This window comes from Mastomys coucha, unplaced genomic scaffold, assembly GCF_008632895.1.
Source record: "Mastomys coucha isolate ucsf_1 unplaced genomic scaffold, UCSF_Mcou_1 pScaffold18, whole genome shotgun sequence".
Taxonomy (NCBI): domain Eukaryota; kingdom Metazoa; phylum Chordata; class Mammalia; order Rodentia; family Muridae; genus Mastomys; species Mastomys coucha.
Window position 1 is genome coordinate 58,409,113 of NW_022196900.1, and position 22,027 is coordinate 58,431,139.

The 22,027-nt window shown below is 40.9% G+C and overlaps 1 protein-coding gene across 2 annotated transcripts in view; it reads right to left on the minus strand.

The window, feature by feature from the left end:
- Dock7 (dedicator of cytokinesis 7) overlaps nucleotides 1-22,027 on the minus strand; it is a 206,303-nt gene that overhangs the window by 181,585 nt on the left and 2,691 nt on the right. Inside the window, exon 1 of one of the 2 annotated variants that reach the window (XM_031377919.1) lies at nucleotides 4,786-4,899. The exons of the other annotated variant lie outside the window; for it this stretch is intronic. The gene's annotated coding sequence lies outside the window, so the exon portion shown is untranslated. Of the gene's footprint in view, nucleotides 1-4,785; nucleotides 4,900-22,027 lie in introns of those variants that run through there. 2 annotated transcript variants of the gene reach the window in all.

The window sequence follows — 22,027 nt, forward strand, 5'->3', positions numbered from 1 at the left end:
GGGAGGATACCCCAGGACACCTTGGTTAACTAGGAGCAAATAAGAAGAGTATCAAAAACAGCTGGAGGTCAGAGTTGAAAGCTGAGAGAGAATACAATCTTTTTCTACAGAGGACATATTGAGAAAAGAGCAAAGAGTAATTCTGTAGTCTCTGTAAGGAAAAAAAAAAGGAGTCCCTTTAATTGAGGGCTCCACTGTTCTTTTTCTTTTTAAACTGGAGGGTGGGCAGGTACACACAATACTGATTATAGGTGGAATTCAGAGGACAACCTTTGAGAATCTTTTCACGCCTACCATTAAGGTTGGGGGAATGAACTCTGTTCATCGGCCATCCATAAGGCCTTTTAATAGAGTCCATACAATGCAAGTGTTTCTTAACCATGCCTGAAAGTCCTTACCCTTTCTGATCCATCTGTCAAAACTAACATAACAACAACAACAACAACAAAATCCTTCAAAAGGAAATACAATCAATTTAGGTTTTTGTTGTTGTTGAGGGCAGTCCTGGCTGCCCTGGAACTTGCTTGTGTAGACAAAGCTGGCTTTAGTCACAGAGATGCACCAACCTCCACCTCCCAAGTGCTAGGATTAAAGGCATAAGACTCCATGTTCATTCTTTGAGATATGAGAAAGGGAACTAGTTTTGACTCAAGAAACCAGAAACATCACCCATGAAATGATGGCTTCAGTGTTAAAGAGAGAAACAAATGAGACAACTACTTCAAAAGAGGTCATCTTTATTTCACAATAGATACACACAAGACACTCCTCTGTGAAGTGGGTCCACTCACTAACCTAATTCCATTTTGTCCCCCATCTGACTCAATTTTACCTGTGACTTTTCCCTTCTGAATTTTCCTGAGTCATTCATCCCTAAAATTCCTTGGATTCCAGGAACTGCTGATCTGATTAATAAATATCTTTACAACAAAAGGCCAAAACTACCCCCAAGCAACAGAGTCTCACAGACAGATGACGACATGATGATAGTGCCTGGCTAAGCAATTATCCTGCTGCCATAATGGAGCCATTTACCCTGATGACAGAACCAAGGCTGAGCCCTAAAAGGAACAATCTTCTCACAATGGGGACTGATTTATTCCTTCCAGTGATGAAGATTTCTCTGGAGCTTTGCAGAAATAGGCTCCCCACTCCCACCTTCCCCCACACACGTTGGTTTGTTTTGGGGTTTCTCTACGAATGTTCCCTGAGTGCTGGGATTGAAGACAGGCACTACCACATCAGCTCAGAACTGCTCTTGAGATAATGATCAACCATACCAACCTAACTTGAGATTATCTGCTCAGCCAGATCACCATGCACACAAAATACAACCCTGGCCTTTTTACAGTCTTCTATAAGAACCTCAAAGCCCTTGTTATCCCCCCAAGGCAGAAAACTCAGGCCACTAGACTCTTTCTCTTCCTCCCTGTCCCCACACCAATTAAAATGCCTTTCATGCCTTTCACCATGACTTGTCTCTGGCATTTCATGACAGGCAGCCAAGTTTGCTCTACCCAGAGCCCCAGAGGTAGGCCTCTGAAAATATTACAAATGTGTCTTACTTCCACCTGTTGTCATTTTTCTAAAAGACAAAATTGGTAATAATATGTAATAATGCAAAAAATAAATCATTTCAAATGTCTGCCTCCCAGACAAGGGGCCTATTTCAACCTCCTGAATAAACTCTCCCCCAACAAAAACCACTATCTTGTAACCAAACTACAAAGCAACATATTCAAAAGAGATGACAAATAATTAACTTAAAATCCTTTACCTTTGGTTTCTCTTCCTGGCCATTTTCTTACTTATAAATATAAAGCAAAACAAGTAAGGCTTTCTGTTTTCACTTCAATAAGCTGCAATACAAACTGCAGAGTGGAAAGAATAGACTAGGTCAAGGGTGTTGGAGTTTCTTATGCTCCTTATCTATAATATGAACATCCTTATTTCCCTCCAAGAAAAAACAATCTAACATTTGATCTATTTATCTTTTTTTCAAGTCTCCAATTCTACAAACTCCATCACTGTTAATGCAAATCACAGTTTGACATAAGAGATCTCTGCATTGGGTCAATCACAATAGGATGCTGGAAATGACAACAGAAGATGCATATCAAACTATGAGAAATGAAATATGTTTTTACTGATAAAGGTGGTTTTCTGGTTTGGATTTAAAGATCTTTAAGTATTGTTTCAATATATAAATTTAAAGAAATAATCAAAAGAATTGCAGAAAGAAATTGTAAGGAATGAAATTGAAAGGAAGTTAACATGAGAATTATTTTCATGGATGAAAACTAAAGACAAGTTTTTAATGAAAAGGAATTCTGAATTACAGAATAAGGTTCTGCCATAGAGTAAAATGACTAAATGGGATTGTCGAGAACTGAAGGCTTCGGAACAAGACTGCCTGGAAATGTACTTCCTCTCAGTGTTTCTCACAGACAGAGAAAACCCAAAAAGCTGCCTGGGGATCCAGAGTCTTAAACTTTCCTGCCTGGTGGGGATTGTCTTTAAAGTTTTTACCAGAAAAGATGTGACTGAGTTGAAGGGAAATAAGAAAACAGAGTGTCATCCTTCAGTCCACTTCAGGAAACCCAAAAGGAAGAAGCCATCTTCAGAGAGAGCTCCTTATTTCTCAAAGTGGGACCCGCTGGCCACCAGTATAGCTGGAGGAACTCCGTGTGCATTCTGATGAAGAGGGAGACAATGAAAGAGGGACTGTCCAGACTCCTCAGAAACAGAAGGTAGTGGCCAAGTTGACTCCTTTACATTTCCTCTTTCAATTGAGAAGTAACAGGGTCAAGACCTTCTGTTTGAGTCTCTTCAGTGCAATCCAGATTCCTAAGCAAGTAACAAAGGCCTGGTTACCAGAAAAGATGCTGGAGTTTTATTAATGTGATGGTTTGAATGAGAATGGCCCCCATAGGCTCCTATGTTTGAATGCTTGGTCTCCAGTTAGAACTATTTGAGAAGGATTAGAAGGTATGCCCTTGTTTGAGCAGGTGTCTCACTGGGGTGGGCTCTGAGGTTTCAAAAGCCCATGTCATTCCTAATACTGTACCCTCTCACTGCCTCCATCACACAGATCAGGGCGTAAGAAATCAGGACTGCTTCAGCACCACGCCTGCCTACCTCCACCACACTCTCCACTGTGGTGATCATGAACTAACACTCTAAACTGTAAACAGGACCCCAAGTAGGTGCTTCCATTTACAAGCTGCCTTGGTCATGGTGTTTCTTCACAGAAGTAGAAAGTAACTAAGACAGGTGCTTAAAATGGTCACTGAACTTACCTAACAGTTCAACTCATCCTGAAATGAATGCTCTTTACAGCTAGGTTCTTGGGGTAACGAAACCCCCAAATCTAAAGGACATCATAGCCAAAGTAATGGATCCAAACATCTACTGTCAAGAGGACAGTTACTATCTAGTAGCTCTATATAAGTAGAAATACAAACCAAAAGCACACTACCTGGAAACTACTGACAAATGGATTTACAGGCATGCTGCCTAGGAAGACTTGACATTTATCTCTTAACTTTTGTCAATATTTTAGCTGGCTAGATGTAAGCTCTCCTTTGCAAAACAGAAAAAGCTTAAGAGGACTTTTAAAAGAAATTACCTCCAGGTAATTTCAAAAGCCTAAGATAACAATGGTTTTAGCCTCTTGTTTCAAGAATAGTGCATGGTGGAACAGAGAGATGGCTCAGGCTTACGAAAGTGTTTGTCACTCAGGCCTGGTAACCTGAGTTTTATCCTTGGACTCCACATAAAGATGGAAGGAGAGGAACTGATTCCATAAAGTTCCCTGCCATCTTACTTCCACACTCCCACATGCATCACACAGATACATGCATCACACTTCCACATGCATCACACAGACACATGAACCACACTCCCACATGCATCATACAGACACATTCATCATGCAGATACATTCATCACACATACACATGTATCACACATACATATGAATCATACACACATACATCATACAGACACATGCATCACACTCCCACATATATTACACATACACATGCATCACATAACATATGAATCATACAGACACATACATTACACAAACACATACACCACACCCCCACATGTATCACATACACACATGCATAACACAGACACATGCAACATACAGACACATGTAACACACTCCCACATGCATCACACAGACACAACATGTGTGGAATATAATGAAAACTATATGCAGCATGAAGACCTTGTCATCTGATAGAACTGAAAGAGCCAGTTCTAAATGTAAAAGCCACACTGGTCAACTATGGAAAGGCTCATAGAAATTGGTTGTGGCTTCTATTTGTTGCTGTGCTCCACACATCAGAGCTTCCCAGACAGAAGCTCAAGGTTCTTCCTAATTAAAATGCTATACGGAAGGTCCTTCCATAGAAAACCTGCTCTGAAGGTGCACCTCAGTATGGAGATTAGCAGGTAATAAAATATAATCAACTGAGGGAAGATAATATCAATTGTTAATAGGTATATAAACCTACTAACTTCCATCTCCTATAAGGATTATAACTTTATCCTATAAACCATGGATTAGGTATATTTAAAAACTGGAAGGTTAAGCTCCCCTCAGGACCAGCCAAACCTGATTAGGACAGGATATTACGTCCCTTACTACTATTCATTCTTCCTTTGAATTACAAAGTGCCTGGATTCATCATATCAGAATCACCATGACATACAAACCAAAAGACCCAAGTGTGTTACTAAAACTCATGCTGAAGCCAAAGGAAGGAGACCTACCTTCTAATTGTTCTCTTCACTTCTGTAGCTTTTCATCTCTGAATAGTTACACTCCTGTATGTTAGCCAGAACCTCAGAATGAATTGACTGCAACTGTACTGTAAGACACAACCATGGGTACCCTTTGTGTCTGATTCTTCTAGTTGGCCTCTTTGCTTAGGTATGTCTTGGACTACACTCCCCAGGATATTAAACCTATATTTTTCTGGGCTATCTGAGTACGAAATATCAATGATACTGACTTCATTCATGGTTTATGTCATAATTAAATAATGCTTTAAAATGGTGTAGTAAAACAATTATGAGAGAACTCAAGTTAGGGTACTAGACTACCCCGGCAACCCAATGATTGTGCATTAGCACTAAGAGGATTTCACACAACTACTGTGAAGATACAGAACACTGGCTGCCAGCAAGCAGTTTGGGAATAAAGTGTGAAATGTGTGCAGAAAATACTTAGCCACTAGGCAAGGCTGGCATCTTAGGGGAAATGCCTATATTATACACTCTTAAAGTATCCTTTTCCCATATTTTTAAGCTATAATTTTGTAAGAAAGCTTAGCATGCCCAAAAGTATATCCTGTATTTTAACATTTCAACATGTCAACATTGACATTGGCTAAACAAATCCAAAAATGTATCCACCATTGAATTAGTCAGGTTTTGTGTCACTGACCCCAAATGTCCAATGTGTGTGTTTATATGTGTGCGTGTGCAGACATGTGCATATGTGTGCATGTGCATGCATGTGTATGTGTGCATATGTGCATTTATGTGTGTGTACAAGGGCACATGAGTGCAGATAAACTCAGAAATGCACATGTAAAGAGGCCATATGACAACTTCAGGTGTCATCGCCTTTTTTTTTTGAAACAGAGTCTCTCAATGACCTAGTACAGGTTCGCTTGCTAAGCTGGCTAACTAGCAAATCCCAGAGATCTGCCTGTCTCTGCCTGTCCAGCACTAGGATTCAAAATACACACCACTTCACTCAAATTTTGTGTGTTGGTGCTGGGGACCTAGTTTAGTTTCTCATGTTTCTGTGGCTGGAATTTAACCAACCAAGCTTTCTCTACAGTACCCAGAAATTTTTATTTGGGCTTACATTTTCAAAGGGTTCAGTACATGGTCATTTGATCCCATGTGCTTGGCAAAACATCATGGTGGTACAGAAACTTCTTCATGGTGAACAGGAAACAGAGAGAAGAAACAGACATGAAGAGGCCAGAGCAAGACATAGCCCCCAGGGATGCCCCCAGTGCTCTACATGTCTAATTAGTCCCCATTTCCTATCACTACCTCCCAATGGCACCATCATATTATAAATCCATCAAGAAAATTAATCTCATTATGTCAAACCCCTCATGATCTATTCTTCTCTAGAGATGCCCTCTGAGACTCGCCCAGGTGTGCTTCACTAACTACCTAGGCCTATTAGGCCAATCAAGTAGACAGTCAAGACTAACCATCACAGCGGCCTCTCTTTGAACTATGATCTCAAACTAAAGAGCATGCTCAGGGACACCTTCCTTCACTTAGTGTGCTCAGGAATGACCTCAACCATAAAAGTCTGACTTACATGAGTACGTAGAGGCTCCCAGAAGGAAAAAAATAAAATCCCCCATTTGTCCCACAAAAGCAAAGTTTAGGAAATAACTTTCATGTTCTCCTTGCCTGCTGCAGATAATAAATCTTTCTCCATTCTTCTTGGCTATGCTTGTCTTGGCACCACACTCACTGACAGATGAAGTCATTACATTAATTAAACCACTGATACCAAGCATCCTATACATGCAAGGAAATGCAGGCTGCAAAAGACTAGACCAACCAGAGAGTAAATTAACCAGGGTGGCAATATACCAATAGAGATGAAAAACCTTCTTTTAATTGCAATGAGCTTGATTCAAGCCATAGGGAAGGCCTATCTATAAACATTTTCTTTGACAGAAGCATAAACAGTCACAGAGTAAGTTTCTCTAGCATAGCAGTAATGCAACAGCTGAGGATAGAAATGTGGTAGGAGCCAGGCGCACGCCTTTAATCCCAGCACTTGGGAGGCAGAGACAGGCAGATTTCTGAGTTCGAGGCCAGCCTGGTCTTACAGAGTGAGTTCCAGGATAGTCAGGGATACACAGAAAAATCCTGTCTCAAAAATAAATAAATAAATAAATAAAAACAAAACAAAAACAAAAAACCTAAAAATTGTTCAGTGAAGTATCAAGAATCTGGATTCTCACTCTTCAATAACAGCTTCACAGCCTCTCTGAGAAATCAATGTCATGGTGTGAATCTGAAATGTGCTGCACGGGCTAACACCAACCCCCAGCTGTGGCACTGTTTTGAAGCTTTAATTTTGTAAGGGTAGGATCTTCCTGGTGGAGGAAGTCAGTAGATGTGGGCCTCTGGAGGTTCCAGCCATGGCACATTTCTGACACCTTAAACTAAACCACTGCATTAGACCATTCCTGCTCTGACAGACTGCAAACCTCTTGAATGGCTGAGTGAAAAAACCATTTCCGGGGGCTGGTGAGATGGCTCAGCGGGTAAGAGCATTGACTGCTCTTCGGAAGGTCCTGAATTTGGATCCCAGCAACCACATGGTGGCTCACAACCACCAGTAATGAGATCTGACGCCCTCTTCTGGTGTGTTTTTAGGGAGCCGGAGGGAATGGGAGGGAGTGGGAGGGAGGGGGAGGGAGGGGGAGGGAGGGAGGGAGAGGGGCTGGCAGAGGTCCTGAGTTCAATTCCCAGCAGCCACACACATTGATGGCTCATGGCCATCTGTACAGCTACAGTGTATACAATTCATACACATAAAATAAATAAAATAAATCTTTAAAAAAAAAAAAAAAGAAAAAACCATTTCCACAACTGTTTCTGTCTCAGCAACACTGAGTAACTAATGTAAATGGCTCTGTGCAGGCCATTTATCCCCTACTTTGTATACAAGTTATTAAAGAAAATGTATAGTCTCTAATTGTGATGACATTTTTCTATCAAGAACATTTTATTGGGACTAAAGAGATGGGTCAGTGGTTAAGAGCATTAGGTGTTACTGCAGAGAACCCAAGGCATAAGACAGCTATAAAGCATTCCAAAAACTAACAGATTAACAGGAACACTCCAAAGGCAGCCACCATTGTTACAATCTATCTCATGTCTTTCATGGACTTTGAGCTCTAAGTTGAGACACTGTCTTTGGGTCACTTTTATGTGAACTTGTCTAAAGTCTTTAGGATGAGCCAGAGAACTGGACCAGGCTAAGATGTACACAACAGGACAAAAAGAATCCTTGATTTCAGGACACAGTGTCAAAGCCTTCCAAGGTACTGTGTTAAGGAGATAAGCATGTCTCCAACAGAGTGATTTTATAGAGCATTTCAGTATGTCTTAATTTCCTCTACTACCATATAGTAACAACACTGTCCCCCACTTTATAGAACATATTAAATTATAATGCAGAGAAAAAAAAAACAAAAACAGCACCTGTGAATATCAGCGCTTACTTAAAATTAACAAGTGACAACAGGTAGGGGAAAAAAGCCTACAATAAAAAGTCAGTCCTCCTCCTCACAAAGGATAAAAGACGTTTTATATTTAACCCATTTCTTAAGCAGAAAGTCTTAAGAATTGTCTTGCCCACAAGCATATAGTCTTTGTGTAAGTTAGATATGTTAGTTGATAAATCCTAATTTATTCAAAGTTTTTTTTGTTATTGTTTTCCTGGGTTCTTTAAACAAGATCTCCCTCTGTACCCCAGGCTGGCCTAGAGCCAATCCCTCTGGCATCATCTCATGAAATCTTCCTGTCTCAGCTGTAGCACAAACCACCTCACCTGGCTTATTCTAACTTTTAAATGCTTCTCAAGCCTGTGTCCTATCCTATCCTTTCCTACAGTATGTGACTACAATTCAGAACATACTTGTAGCCAGCAGTGGTAGTACAAACCTTTAATCAAGCACTCAGGAAGCAGAGGCAGGGGGATCCCTATGAGTTCAATGCCAACCTTGTCTGTATAGTAAAATTCTTTCTGAAAACAAACAAACAAAGAACTCCACTGTGAAAATCTGAATGTTCTTTTCCTTAGATCATGAAGAAAGTGAGGATTTCTGCTGGTTCAACATTATGCTGGAGGTTCTAATCAATGAAATAGGGAGGGGAAAAAGCAAGTGTGCAGAAGAGCTGAGGGAAAACCACTCCAGTCTGGAGTGTTACAGCATGAGGCTGCCATTCTCAGCTAAAAGTTGCATAAGGTGTGTCAGGAGGCAAACCCCAAGTTCCCAGCCTTGAGTTAGCCTTAGTGGAAGAGAAATGACGAAGCCATAAAACATATGGTTATGGAGAACTTGCCTGCACTCTACACGACATTCCCAGGGGAGACTGCTATAGTGACAGTCCCCTTATCAAAATCCCAAACCATTGGGAAACAGGTCTGACAGTGGAACCCACCTGTTATGCTGTCAGATGCTGAGCCCTGAGATGTTGCTTACTGGCTGATAGATGAAGTGACAAGATATACTCTTTCTCCATGGAGACTGAGTTAGCAAGAAGAGAGATGCAAAAGACCCAGCCCTGAGGCCAGTCTGAAAAGTTATAAGTGTGGTCACAAAGATCACTGCGCACCACCAAATACTCTCTTAGATTTTGAGAAGCCACAGTGATAGGACATTATCTGACTGACCAGTCAGGACTAAGGGCCATCAGCAACAGTGAAAGCACACATCATAAGAGAGCCACGCTGCTAGGAATTAGCACAGCTTGCTGCAGGGCTAGAGAGATGGTTCAGTGATTAGAACACTGACTGCTCTTCCAGAGGACCTGGGTTCAATTCCAGCATCCACATGGCAACTCACAAATGTCTGTAACTCCAAAACCTGACACCCTCACACAGGCATATATGCAGGCAAAAACACCAATTCACATAAAACGAAAATGAATTAATAATAAAAAGAAATATACACAAAATGCTTGCCACACAAGAACCTTAGTTTGATCCCAGTACCTACATAAAAAGCTGGGTGTGTCTTCAGTTTGTTGTGAGATCATGTCTATTAGGAATGTCAGAAGCTACACCCATAAAGTCTCACCAACTTGACTGCCTAAACACGAGGTGAACAAGGACAGCAAGAGACTTGCTAAAGTGGATGGAGAAAGCTTATAACCCTCAACTCTACACAAGAACTACACAACTAAGGAGTGCCAGGAGTAGGGGAGTCTTCCCCAGTGAAGGCCACACCAATTAATTATCCAAGACCAAATGGTCAGCCCTGAAAATATGCAAACAACTAACATTATACAGAGTGAGCACATTGTATTTATGTATTTACAAATATGTATGTATGTATGTATGTATGTATGTATTATGTAACAACAGCTAATGAAAAAAGAAGCCACGAATTTGAAAGAGGGCAAGGAGTGGTGTTTGGGGGGGTTGGAGGGAGGAAAAGGAATGGAGAAATGATGTAATTGTACTATAATCTCAGAACATAAAAGAAATATATTTTTGAAAAGCTGGGCAAAGCAGCACACACCTGTAATCCCAGAGCAGGGGATTCCCTAGGGCTTGCTGGCCAATAGTCTAGACAAATGAGGGAGCTCCTGCTTAAACAACAGACTTGTTCTCAAAAGACAGGATGGAGAGCAAATGAGGACATCACCTGATACTTAACTCTGGCCTCCACACATGCACATAGACAGACAAAGGATAAAGACACACATACACAGACATGGGGCAGGGAGTGGCGTGTCCTGTTGACCTTGTTCCTATGAAGGATGCTCCACTCATAAAACAGGCAAATATGGGAGTTAGAGGAGGAGAAAGAGGCTAAGGGTAACAGAGAGAAATATTCAGAGGAAAAACAAAAAGAAATAAAACTGTCTCTTACTCATCAAAATGATACTCCATACAGAAAATTCTAAGGAACCCATGAAAAGACAGTAAAATAAACAAATTTAGCAAAGTCCTAGGACACTACTTCAATATTTAGAAATCAACAGTATTTATATATCCTAGCAATGAACAAACCAATTAAATAAACCTTTGTATGATAACATCCCAAACAAAAGTAGTTTAAAATAAACTTACCAAAAGAAGAAAAAGACTAGAAGAACAAGACCAAAAGAAGGTGGAGGAGGCGACTGTTGTACACCGAAAACCTAAATCTACTGAAAGGAAACCAAGTAAGAGACTGGGAATGTAGCTTAGCCAGTACATGAAAGAAATACAGGATGAAAGAAATGTAGCATGAAGCCATCCTTGCATCTCACACACTTGTAATCCCAACACTAGGGAAGGAGAGGCAGTAAGATAAGAAGTTCAGGGTCTCTTGGCTGCAAGGCAAATGCAAAGCCAGCCTGGGCTACAGGAGATCCTGTGTAGGAGAAAATGACATCCCACTTAGGACTGAGCATTGCACAGTCACTTCTGCCCTACAGCAATATCGCCCCTTCCAAGGCTGGAGAGACAGCAAGGAAGAAAGAAGAGAACATAAGGACCAAGGGATGGGGAGACCCAAGCAGACAGACATCTGGACATGACCTGGCCACTGCACTCATGAACCTACTACAGCTGTGGTTAAAACCAGCTCAAAAATGAGCCCAGCAACATTTCATCACAGATGGGGAGGGGTCCGTGAGTGTGTCCTTTACTTCGGTGTGAAAGTCACTAAGTTGTCATTGTTCCAGTAAATATCCTACCCATATTCAGGCAAGGACCCCCTAATAAAACTCAATCTCCCCCCCACACACACACATACAAACCATGAATATAGGGGTGTATCCTTGTTGGGAAAAAAAATTTCATCAGGAAAAGGAATAGGGAATAGAGAGCAAATAAATACACAGACACACACACACACACACACACACACACACACGAAACTGTCAAAGAATCTTTTAAAAGAAAATGCTAAATAAGAGCTAAGTGAACAAAGACCTTCCATGCCCATGAACTGAAAAGCTGTCTTGTCTAGAGGGAGGGTCACTCTCCCCACACTCTTGTACAAAGATGAGGCAATGCCTATCAACATCCCAACAGGGTTACTGCAAGCCTTAACACACTTTCTATTAGTGCTGATCCTAAACTGTGCAAAATATCTAGAACAGCTAAAATGATTTGAATTAAAAGATACATTTGAGGACTCACACCGACAGCCTTCAAAACTCACTACAACACAGTAATCACAACAGAGAGAGTCTGGTCTCAGCATGAAGGAGTCAGTGAAACGGAACTGAAGGTGGCACACACCAGAGAGGCAGAGGGTGAAGAGTTCACGTTCATCTGCTGCGATGCAGCTTGGGTAAATAAGATCCTGTCTCAAAAAGCCATACAACAAAAATCAGAAATCTCTCCTGTTTAGGACCAGCTACATTTTGATTGTATGTGTTATCACTGGGGGACACACATGCTAGGTGCACATGTGGAGTCAAGGCTCCTCCACCCTCACCTAGATTCCCAGGACTAAACTCAGGTGGACAGGCTCACACAAGTGCTTTCCCTACTGAGCTCACAGCAGCCCTCAACTAGCTTTTAAAATTCAGTACAGGATGAATAAATTGTGTAATAATCAAATTAGAAAATTAGGACTTCTGAATCCTTAAACATCTTTTGTTGTTGTTGAGATGAGAGATGGATTAGCAGCTTAGTGCACTGCTCACCTAAAGGACCTGGGTTCGATACCCAGAACTCACATGGAGGCTTACAGCCATCTGTAACTGCAGGTCCAGGGGATCCAACACTCTCTTCAGGCATCAGCAGGCACCCACATGCATGTGGTGCACATGCATATACATACATAGAGCCAACACTCACACACATAAAATTAAAATAAATCTAAAAAGAACTAAAACCACAGGCTGGAGAAATAGCTCAGTGGTTAAAAGCACTTGTTCTTGCAGGGGACCCAGGTTCAGTTCCTAGAACCACATGGTAGCTAACAACCATCTGTAACTACAGTTCCATAGGATCTGATACTGTCTTCAGACCTCCTTGGGCACTAGGCACATATTCGGTACACATACATACATAGAGGCAAAACACTCACATAAAATAAAACAAATAAATCTGAAAAAATTTTAAAAATTAAAACTAAGTGTTCAAACAAAAATAAGTACACAAATGTTCATAGAGGCACACTCATAGTAGCCAAAAGACAGACACTACTCATATGTCCATTAACTGACGAATGAAGAAACAAAATGTACTATGTAAAATGGGACACTACTTATTCATAAAGAGTAAAAATAGGAGTATGTATTATAGCATGGAAAAAAACATGGCAACATGCTAATCTTTAAAAGCCACACACAAAAAAACCACATGCTACATAACTCCATTTATGTAAACTGTTCAGAAAAGGCTAACACAGAGTCATAAGAGCTAGACCAGCAGTTAACCAGGGTTTTAAGTGGAAATGGAGAGTGACTTAAGCCTGGCACAAAGCTCTTCTCGGGGTGCCAGCTGTGCTCTACAATCATAAATTTACTAAAATCACTTGCTGTATACTTCAAAATCTATTTATTTATTTTATATAATATCAGTGCTCTGTTTTGATGCACACCAGAAGAGGGAATAGGGAATCAGATTCCATTACAGATGGTTCTGAGCCACCATGTGGGTGCTAGGATTGAACTCAGGACCTCAACCACTGAGCCATCTCTCCAGACTTTCACCTGTACACTTTAAATTTTATGGTATGTAAAATATACTTCAATAGGATGAGAGGAGGTCTCAGAGCATAAAATGACTTGCCATGAGAGCCCCAGAACCTACAGTAGGAGAGACTCGACTACAGAAAGTTGTCCTCTGACCTCCACATGTGCAATGTGGCACATATACATGATTCATGTGCACTGATAATAAATGAGGTTAAATTATATACATTAATAGAGCTAGATCTCTTGTGAATGGGGCTGCTCTGAGAGAATAAAGGAATGATATCAACCAAGGAAAATTGGGAGAGCTGAAAGAAGAGAGCCAATGCAGAGTGACAGAGACAATTTGGGACCCTGAAACAAGTACCACTATCCCTGTATCTTTAGTAATAACTATAACAATCATCAAAGTGCTAACATGAATGGAGAGGGCTAGCTCAGTTTTCTGGTGAATGTGTGCACATGTATGAGAAATTCAAAATCCAAAAGTAAAACAGGTAAACATTCTTGTGAAGGTTATGAAAAGTCACTGTGGTGGTTTGAATGAGAATGGCCCTCACAGGCTATGTTTGAATGCTTGGTCCCCAGTTAGAACTATTTGGGCAGGATTAGGAGGTATGCCCTTGTTTGAGGAGGTGTGTCACTGGGGTGGACTCTGAGGTTTCAAAAGTCCACACCATTCCCAGAACTGCACCCTCTCACTGCCTCCATCACACAGATCAGGATGTAAGCTCTAAGGACTGCTCCTCAAACTAACCCTCCGAAACTGTAAGCAACCCCCCACCTCCCCATCTCATTTAATACTTCCTGTTATAAGCTGCCTTGGTCATGGTGTCTCTTCACGGCAATAGAACAGTAACTAAGATAGGCATTAAGGTCTGAGCTAAGCTTTTTAAAACTTAAATTACAGGGACTCCATAGCCAGCTAAGACCAAGTTAATGACGAGTCTCTTTGAATTTTCCCAGTTCTACTTCAATTTAAAGAAGAATATGGAACCATTAAAATGATTAATTTGAAGGTCAGGGAAATGGCTCAGAGGTTAAAGAACGTATCACCCAAGCATGAGGACTGGCATTCAGATCCCAGTGCTGACATAAACTCCAGGTTGACATGGGAGAAACCCTGCCTCAATAAATAAGGTGGAGGGTAATCAAGGGAGATACCCAACATCTATCTATCTTGGGCACATACACACACACACACACACACACACACACACACACACACACACAGAAGAGAGAGAGAGAGAAAGAGAAAGAAAGTAAAATGATTAATTTTATTTTGTATGTATGTATGTGTGTATGTATGTATGTATGTATTTGTATGTGTGAAAGTGTTTGTACATGTGTGTTCCTGTGGAGGACAAACGTCAACCCTGGGTGTCATTCCTCAGGTACCATCTACCTTGTTGTATGAGATGAAGTCTCTCCCAGACTTGAAACTCCCTGATTAAGCTATACTGGCTGGCCAGAGAGCCCCAGGGATCAAACTGTCTCCAATTCTTGTACTAGCACAACAAGCACTTCACAGACTGAGCCATCCCCCTGCCTCCAAATTAACTCTGAAGAGCATCTGTCACTTAGTATGACCAGCACACTTACCTTCCTTCCTCTCATTAGAAACCCTTTCTGTTTGTAATGAACTTACTCCTTGAGACCCAAGTGAGGCTGACATCATTATACTCCTTCCAAGTCAGGGAAGGGTAAGGAACTCAGGACTGACCAGACTCTTCTACATCCCTAAACACAGCAATTGGTTCAAGGAAACGTCCACCTGAAGCAGACAGGTAACTGAGCTCCTGGTAGGAGCTGAGCCTAGGAATCTCATTACAACTGCTTTGGTTTGGGTTTTTGTGTAAAGTCTGAAATACAAAGACAGCAGATCTCCTGCCAACATTTGTATCCCCTAATCCAATCTTAACTAACAAGAGTGAGCACTTCTTTGTGTACGTAAATGAATTTGATTTGAGCTTCTGTAATTGCATTTTAAAAATTCCCTTGGTTTAAAAAATAAAGCCAGTGAAAAAGTAACAAGACATCCAAAGTGGCTGCCAGAAAGCCGACATGACAGACAAAGCAGAGCGGGACCTAACCTGAGACTGAGCTGCCTAGAACAGGAAGGTAAGTTCCCCGTCTACAAAACACTCTACTGACTGAGGAACTCTTGCTCTGTCCACAGACAGACACTCTTTGTAGCCAGCAGGCACATCTGCCAAATGCTCTCTCTCCAGCAGCCAGGAAGACACTTATCTTTCTGAGCCTCACCCCACTTTCTGTTGTTCTTGATGCCAAACAAAGCTTGGATTCTCGATCCTTTAGCTTGTTTCTAGGGGATGAAGTCTGAAAGAATTTGTAAAAAGAAAAGAGAAAACAAAGAGACGAGAAGAGAAAAGAAGAGATGTAAAAAGAGAAAGAGGGGCTGGAGAGATGGCTCAGTGGTTAAGAGCACTGGCTGCTCTTCCAAAGGACTTGAGTTCAGTTCCTAGAAACCACACGGTGACTCACAACCATCTGTAATGGTATATGAAGACAGCTACAGTGCACTCATAATACATAAATACATAAATCTTAGGGAAAAAAGAATGAAAATATCTCTCAGAAACCATCTAGCTCAAGAGTGAAGCACAGAATGCTTTGCTTTTGAGATCTTAGAGTACAATGCTAAACAGGAATGGTAATAATTGCACAGTAATGCAAGTTAATACACAGCTTTCCATCACTACAAGACACTTTACATAGGTGAATTGGCTCACTTTCAAAAGTTCCCATCCATGCCAAGAGGCCCCTTTGCTTTAAGCCCATAGTAGATAACACATCATAGAGTACAAACATGGCAGAGCAAAACCAGTCACCTTATGACCAGAAAGCAAAAGAGAGCAAGGAATAGATGGGGGCCCAACCCCTTCAATGCCATACTTCTGGTAATTCTTAAAGGACCCATCAGCTTCCAAAAAGCCACTTGGGGGCTACCTGTTAACACACAAGACTTTGGGACATATTATGATCAAACTACAGAGCAAGATCAAAAAATTAAATCAATTGATGAATAAATAAATAAATAAATACTGTTAATAGTTCAAAAGGAATAAACAAAATTTTATAACTCCCAGAAAATATGACTAATATATACAGAAAATATCAAAAGAAAATCTACAGGCATGCTTTATAACCAGAGTTTAGTAAGATGTAGTTAGATATAAAGTTATTGGATACCTAGAAATAAACCTAACCAAAGACATGCAAGGACCTCACAGAAAAACTGTGAAGCTTTTTTTCCTGTGATAAGAAAGTTCTAAATAACAGAAAAGAGATGCTGTGGATTATAGATTGCAAACTCAGTATTAAAATCAAACTGATGGTTAAGTTCAACATAGTTCCGCCAGGCAGCGGTGTTGCACACCTTTAATCCTGGCACTTGGGAGGCAGAGGCAGGCGAATTTCTGAGTTCGAGGCCAGCCTGGTTTATGAAGTGAGTTCCAGGAAAGCCAGGGCTACACAGAGAAACCCTGTCTCGAAAACAACAACAATAACAACAACAAAAAAAAGTTTGATGTAGTTCCAATATAATTCTAATATATTATATTAGGGTATGGCTGGGAAGTTTTTGTATTGTTTTTTACTTTTGGGAAAATATAGTCTAAAATTTCATAGAATATCAAAGGGATAAAGGAAGTCAAGATGCTTTTAAAAAATAATAATAATAATAACTGACCTGCTAAATCCTGAAGCTGGTTAAAATTAAAACCATCCTAACTGGTGAAAAGACACATACCATATCAATGAAACAAAACCAGAAATTATAGCAGAAGTGTAAGAACACACCAGTAAGAAAGGATAATCCAATCAGGAAAAGTAACAAGTCCATTCCATTCACATATTAAGCAAAGTAGAATACAGATCTCAAAGGGAACAACTACAGAGTTTCTATCAAGACAGATAGGGAGGAGAGGTTTCCTATGCTGGAGTCATAAAGCACTGGGGCTGACTTAGAGTTCAGCTTGGTAGAATGTTCTAGTAGCATGCAGGAAGCCCTAGCTTTGATCTCCAACATTCCATATATTGGACATAGTTGTTACAGACAAAAAGATTAGAAGTTCAAGCTCTGGTTGTCCTCCACCACACAGGCCAGCCTGAACTACATAAGATCCCATTTCAAAGAAAAAACAAACAAGCAAACAAAGTAATAATGTAACAACCACAAAACAAAAGCACTTTAAAACTGAGAACTAGCTTTTCAAAAATTTCCCTAGAAAGGATGAAAAATAAGCCATAATGAGGGGGCATTTCAAATAATCAATAAATGATTAATACATTAACTGCATGCAAAGTACCCATACAAAATCACAAAGGAAAAAATTGGGAAGGATGATCACAAAGATTTAACTAGGCAATTTACAAAACAGGGCATTTCAATAATCAATAAAACACAAAGCAGACCTTAACTTCATTAATAATTCAGTAAATAAAAATTAAAAACTTTACTATGAGCTATCATCACGAACCCAATACACTGACAATCCAATACATTTAAATTATACTGCAAAACTGGGCAACACCAAGTAACAGCAGTTACACACAAAGCAACATTGTTATAGGGACAAAATCTCTACCACCACTTTAGACAATAGCGAAACCTCACCTAACCATGCTAAGTAAAACCACTACAAATAACAACATACTTCAACCAGGAATTCCAAAGCTGAATAGACCCCGGAGCAGCAGTTCTCAGGGGTGGCTATCAGATACCCTGCCTATCAGATATTTACATGATTCATAACAGTAGCAGCAAAATTACAGTTATGCAGTAACAATGAATCTTATGGGTGGGGATCACAACAACATGAGGAACTGTATTAAAGGGTCACAGCATGAGCAAGGTTGAGAACCACTGCACTAGAGAAACTTAAGCATAGATGGTCCCAATTAAATACACTGTCTGGAAATCAGAAACTGCATCATGGCATACTTATACAATAAAATGCTATAAAACCACCAAAAAATGAACTTCGCAATATAATTTTTAGCAAAAGTAAGAGAAAATAAACAAACAATACAATATAATTAAAATACCTTCAAAATTCAGAAAAGTAAAACTCTACTGCTTAGAAATACATCCGCAGGCGATAAGAACGAAGCACAAAGTAAAGGCTATTTCCCAAAGTCATAGTGCATTGGAATAATCTGAGAAATGGGTGAATGCTACGGGCCAGCCAGTCTGGGCCTCCCTCAACCCATGTGGGGAACAGGGTCCTAGTCAGGTAGACAAGGCGTTGGCGAAAAAATGACAAACAGAAACAGACACAAGGGAGTGCTGTAACTGAATGCAATTTGTACAAAGTAGAAATCAGGCTTATATAGTATACAGAAAACAGGGCAAACTACAGAAATCACAAAGGCAGGAGATGGCTACATCAAGGTCAGTAAAATCAAACAGCCAGGTGCAAGGCGGAGGAGCAGTGGTGTCTTTCTTCTTGGGCTAGGTTGTCCTGGCAGCCCCAAGATAAACTCTCAGGGTCTGACTGAGGCAAGTAGCTGAAGGTCGTATTCTAGCATTCCTTGGCTGTAACATAAATAATTAGTGATGGGAGCCCTACAACTTCTAGCTTCTCACTGGCAGTAAAATAGTTTTTCTTTCTGTGTGAGACTGCTCTGATAATAAGTGCCTAACTGCTATCTCTAACTCTTTGAGACACCCTGTCTGGTAAGACAGCTTCTTAGTAAAAATTCCCAGTTAATTACAGCTAGGAAATCTATAGAATTATTGAAACACTATGAAGGCCAGGAAATAATGTTCAATCTCAGTGTTAGCTATAACGAAATATTTCTTAGGGCACCTTTATGCCTAAATAAAGAAAGCACACAGATCTCTCCACAGACTTAGCAGAGATCAATCTGGAACACGTTTGAGTTAGGAGATGCCCACAACTGACTGAAATCTCCAGGAGACTCCCTTTGGAGTCATAATGCCTCTTGTCCATGATCAGGTTTTAAACCTGATATTGTAGACCTACTGGGGTAGACAAGTGCGTGCAGCAGGTAAGCTCTATCTGCTTTGTTGGTTTATAATTTTTAAATTATGCTTACTATTTCTTGAGGAAGGGTGCACACACATGCCACAGCAGCAAAACATTTAAAGAAAAATGTATCCCAGCTGCCGTGAGATGGTGCAGCAGGTAAGTGCTTGCCACCAACCTGGGCCTGAGTTAGAACCCTGGGACTCTCAAGATAGAAGAGAACTGACTTCTGCAAGTTGTTCTCTGGCCCCCACATAGTGGTATATAGTACACACACACACACACACACACACACACCACAATACACTAAAGCTATTTTTTAAAAAAAGGACATCCAAAGTTTTAAAGGAATCTAAATTACAAATGAAAACAATGGAGTAGGTAGTAGCGATGGGGTCCAGTGAAAGCACCTCTGACCAGAGAGAGAACAAGGTGTAAACTAAAGCATGAGTCAACCAGAGAGACCAGACTACAGCAAACCTTAAAACACAAGCGAACCTTTGGATTCCCACTGACAGAAACCTGTACTCCTGATGAGAGCAGTGAGTGAGGGTGAGAGTGCAGAGAGGCTGGGACTGAAATTGCCTAGGAAGTGTTGACACATGCTAGGAGGATGTGCACTGAGGCCACACCAAGGTGGCAGACAAACAACGAAGTTCCAGCATCCACAGGCACTGGACTTGAACAGTCCTGACCTGATCTAGCAGTATCTTATTGTTTGCCTTTTTTGTTTCTTTTCCCCAAATTAGACTGAAAAGGTCATTCATTATTGTAACTGAAGTTCACTTGCTTAGTTTATAGCAAGGGGCGGGGACAGAGATGAGAAACTGGGAAGGGAGCATAGCTCCTGAAATCAGTGCTAAGGCAAGGGAACGAAGGGTCAAGAGTTAGAGAGATCTCAACTCGGGAACACATAAGCTAAGCATGCTCACACAGCCCAAGCATTCCTGAGAGACAAAGCAGGAAGTAGCACGATGATGGCATATACCTGATAGAACCAGGACTAGAAACAAAAAACCAGTAATTGGTGGCAGCTAGGAATGCCAGACCACTCAGTAGGCCTTTGTTTTACACTGAGACTGGCATAAGTCTTATGACAGAAAAGAAAGGTCTCTGAAAAGGGATACAAATGTTAGAATGGAAAGGGGAAAGTGTAGAGCCAAAGTTCTGAGGAAAATGATAAGATTACAATAACACATGCCTAGCACATCGGTGGCTAAGGCAGGAAGACCAGAGTCTGAAGCCAGCCTAGCTACACAGAAAGACTCTGTCTCAGAGAGAGGAGAGGAGAATCTGGAGTAACCTCATCTGAAAGAAGATGGTAATAAGAGGTAACTGAACTGCTCTGGTCTTCCTCCAACATGTGGCTTAGAAGGTACAAAGAGACTAGATACTGAGCATTAACAATTAGTGGGGCAGGGGCTGGGCCGTAGCTCAGTGGAATAGAGTGCTTAGCCAGGTTCAATTCTAGCACAACAAAAAAAGGAAAGGAAGGAAGGAAGGAGGGAGGGAGGGAGAGAGGGAAGAAGGGAGAGAGGGAGGGAGGGAGGAAAAGAGCAAGAATGAGGTAAAAAAAGATGAGGGAAGTCTCTTGAGTCCACAGAGAAAACTGGGCATCACAGCTGATAACACAGGAGCTATAAAGAAAACCAAACTGGGTCCACACAGCCAGAATCACTAGAAGGGAAGAGGTCCAGCTCGAGCTACTAAAGACGACTCCATTCAGTCCCCTGACATAAACACCTGCCTGACCCAGAAAACGACAAAACAAAACAAAGACAAACAAAAAACTTGATTTTCCGCTTCCTGGCAAAAACTATAGCTAGTCAAAAATGGAAAGACAAGAAAATAAGCATAAAGCTGTGATATCAACAGTGGCACCTGGGGAACTCCCATGAAAAAGGTGTTGAAAAAAAAAGTATGATAACTACAACCAGAGGACAGGGTCTGAGGGCCGATTTGGGTATGCTGCCACTGTCTAAAATCTCATCTGGAAAACAGCACTACTATTAGCAAGCAGTATCCAGTGCCACAGCAGCAGCAGCCTTTCTCAAGTGCTCATGTTCCAGGCAATCTCAAGGGTGTCAAGGATGCTCATTCATTTAGTCCTCACACCCACTGGATGGGGGCTTCTGGAAACAAACCAAGATCTGCTGAAATGTTCAGAACTGCCCAGCTACAATGCCATGGAGGCAGAGTTTCAACCTGTGCAATTTGGCCAAAACCAATATTCTTTCCCACATTGTGTGCCTCGAAAGGTTACAAGGACATGAACCTAGTAAAAATGTACACAGATGTCCATCCTCTTATTAAATATCAAGTCACAGGACAAAATGATCCAAATGAAATCCTACATCATTAATCTGAAGATAGCTGAAACTTCACAAATGCACAAGCCGTGTCCTCAAGAAGGAGAAAGAACAGAGAAGAGGCGATTTCTGGATATGGGCAAAATGCATGGGGCTCTGCGAAACTGAGCTGAAGTAAGCCGGCCAATCAGGTAAACAAGAATAAAGAACTTTCTGAAATCATGTGCCAGCCTCAAAAACTAACAGCATTCCATGAGAAAGACTGCA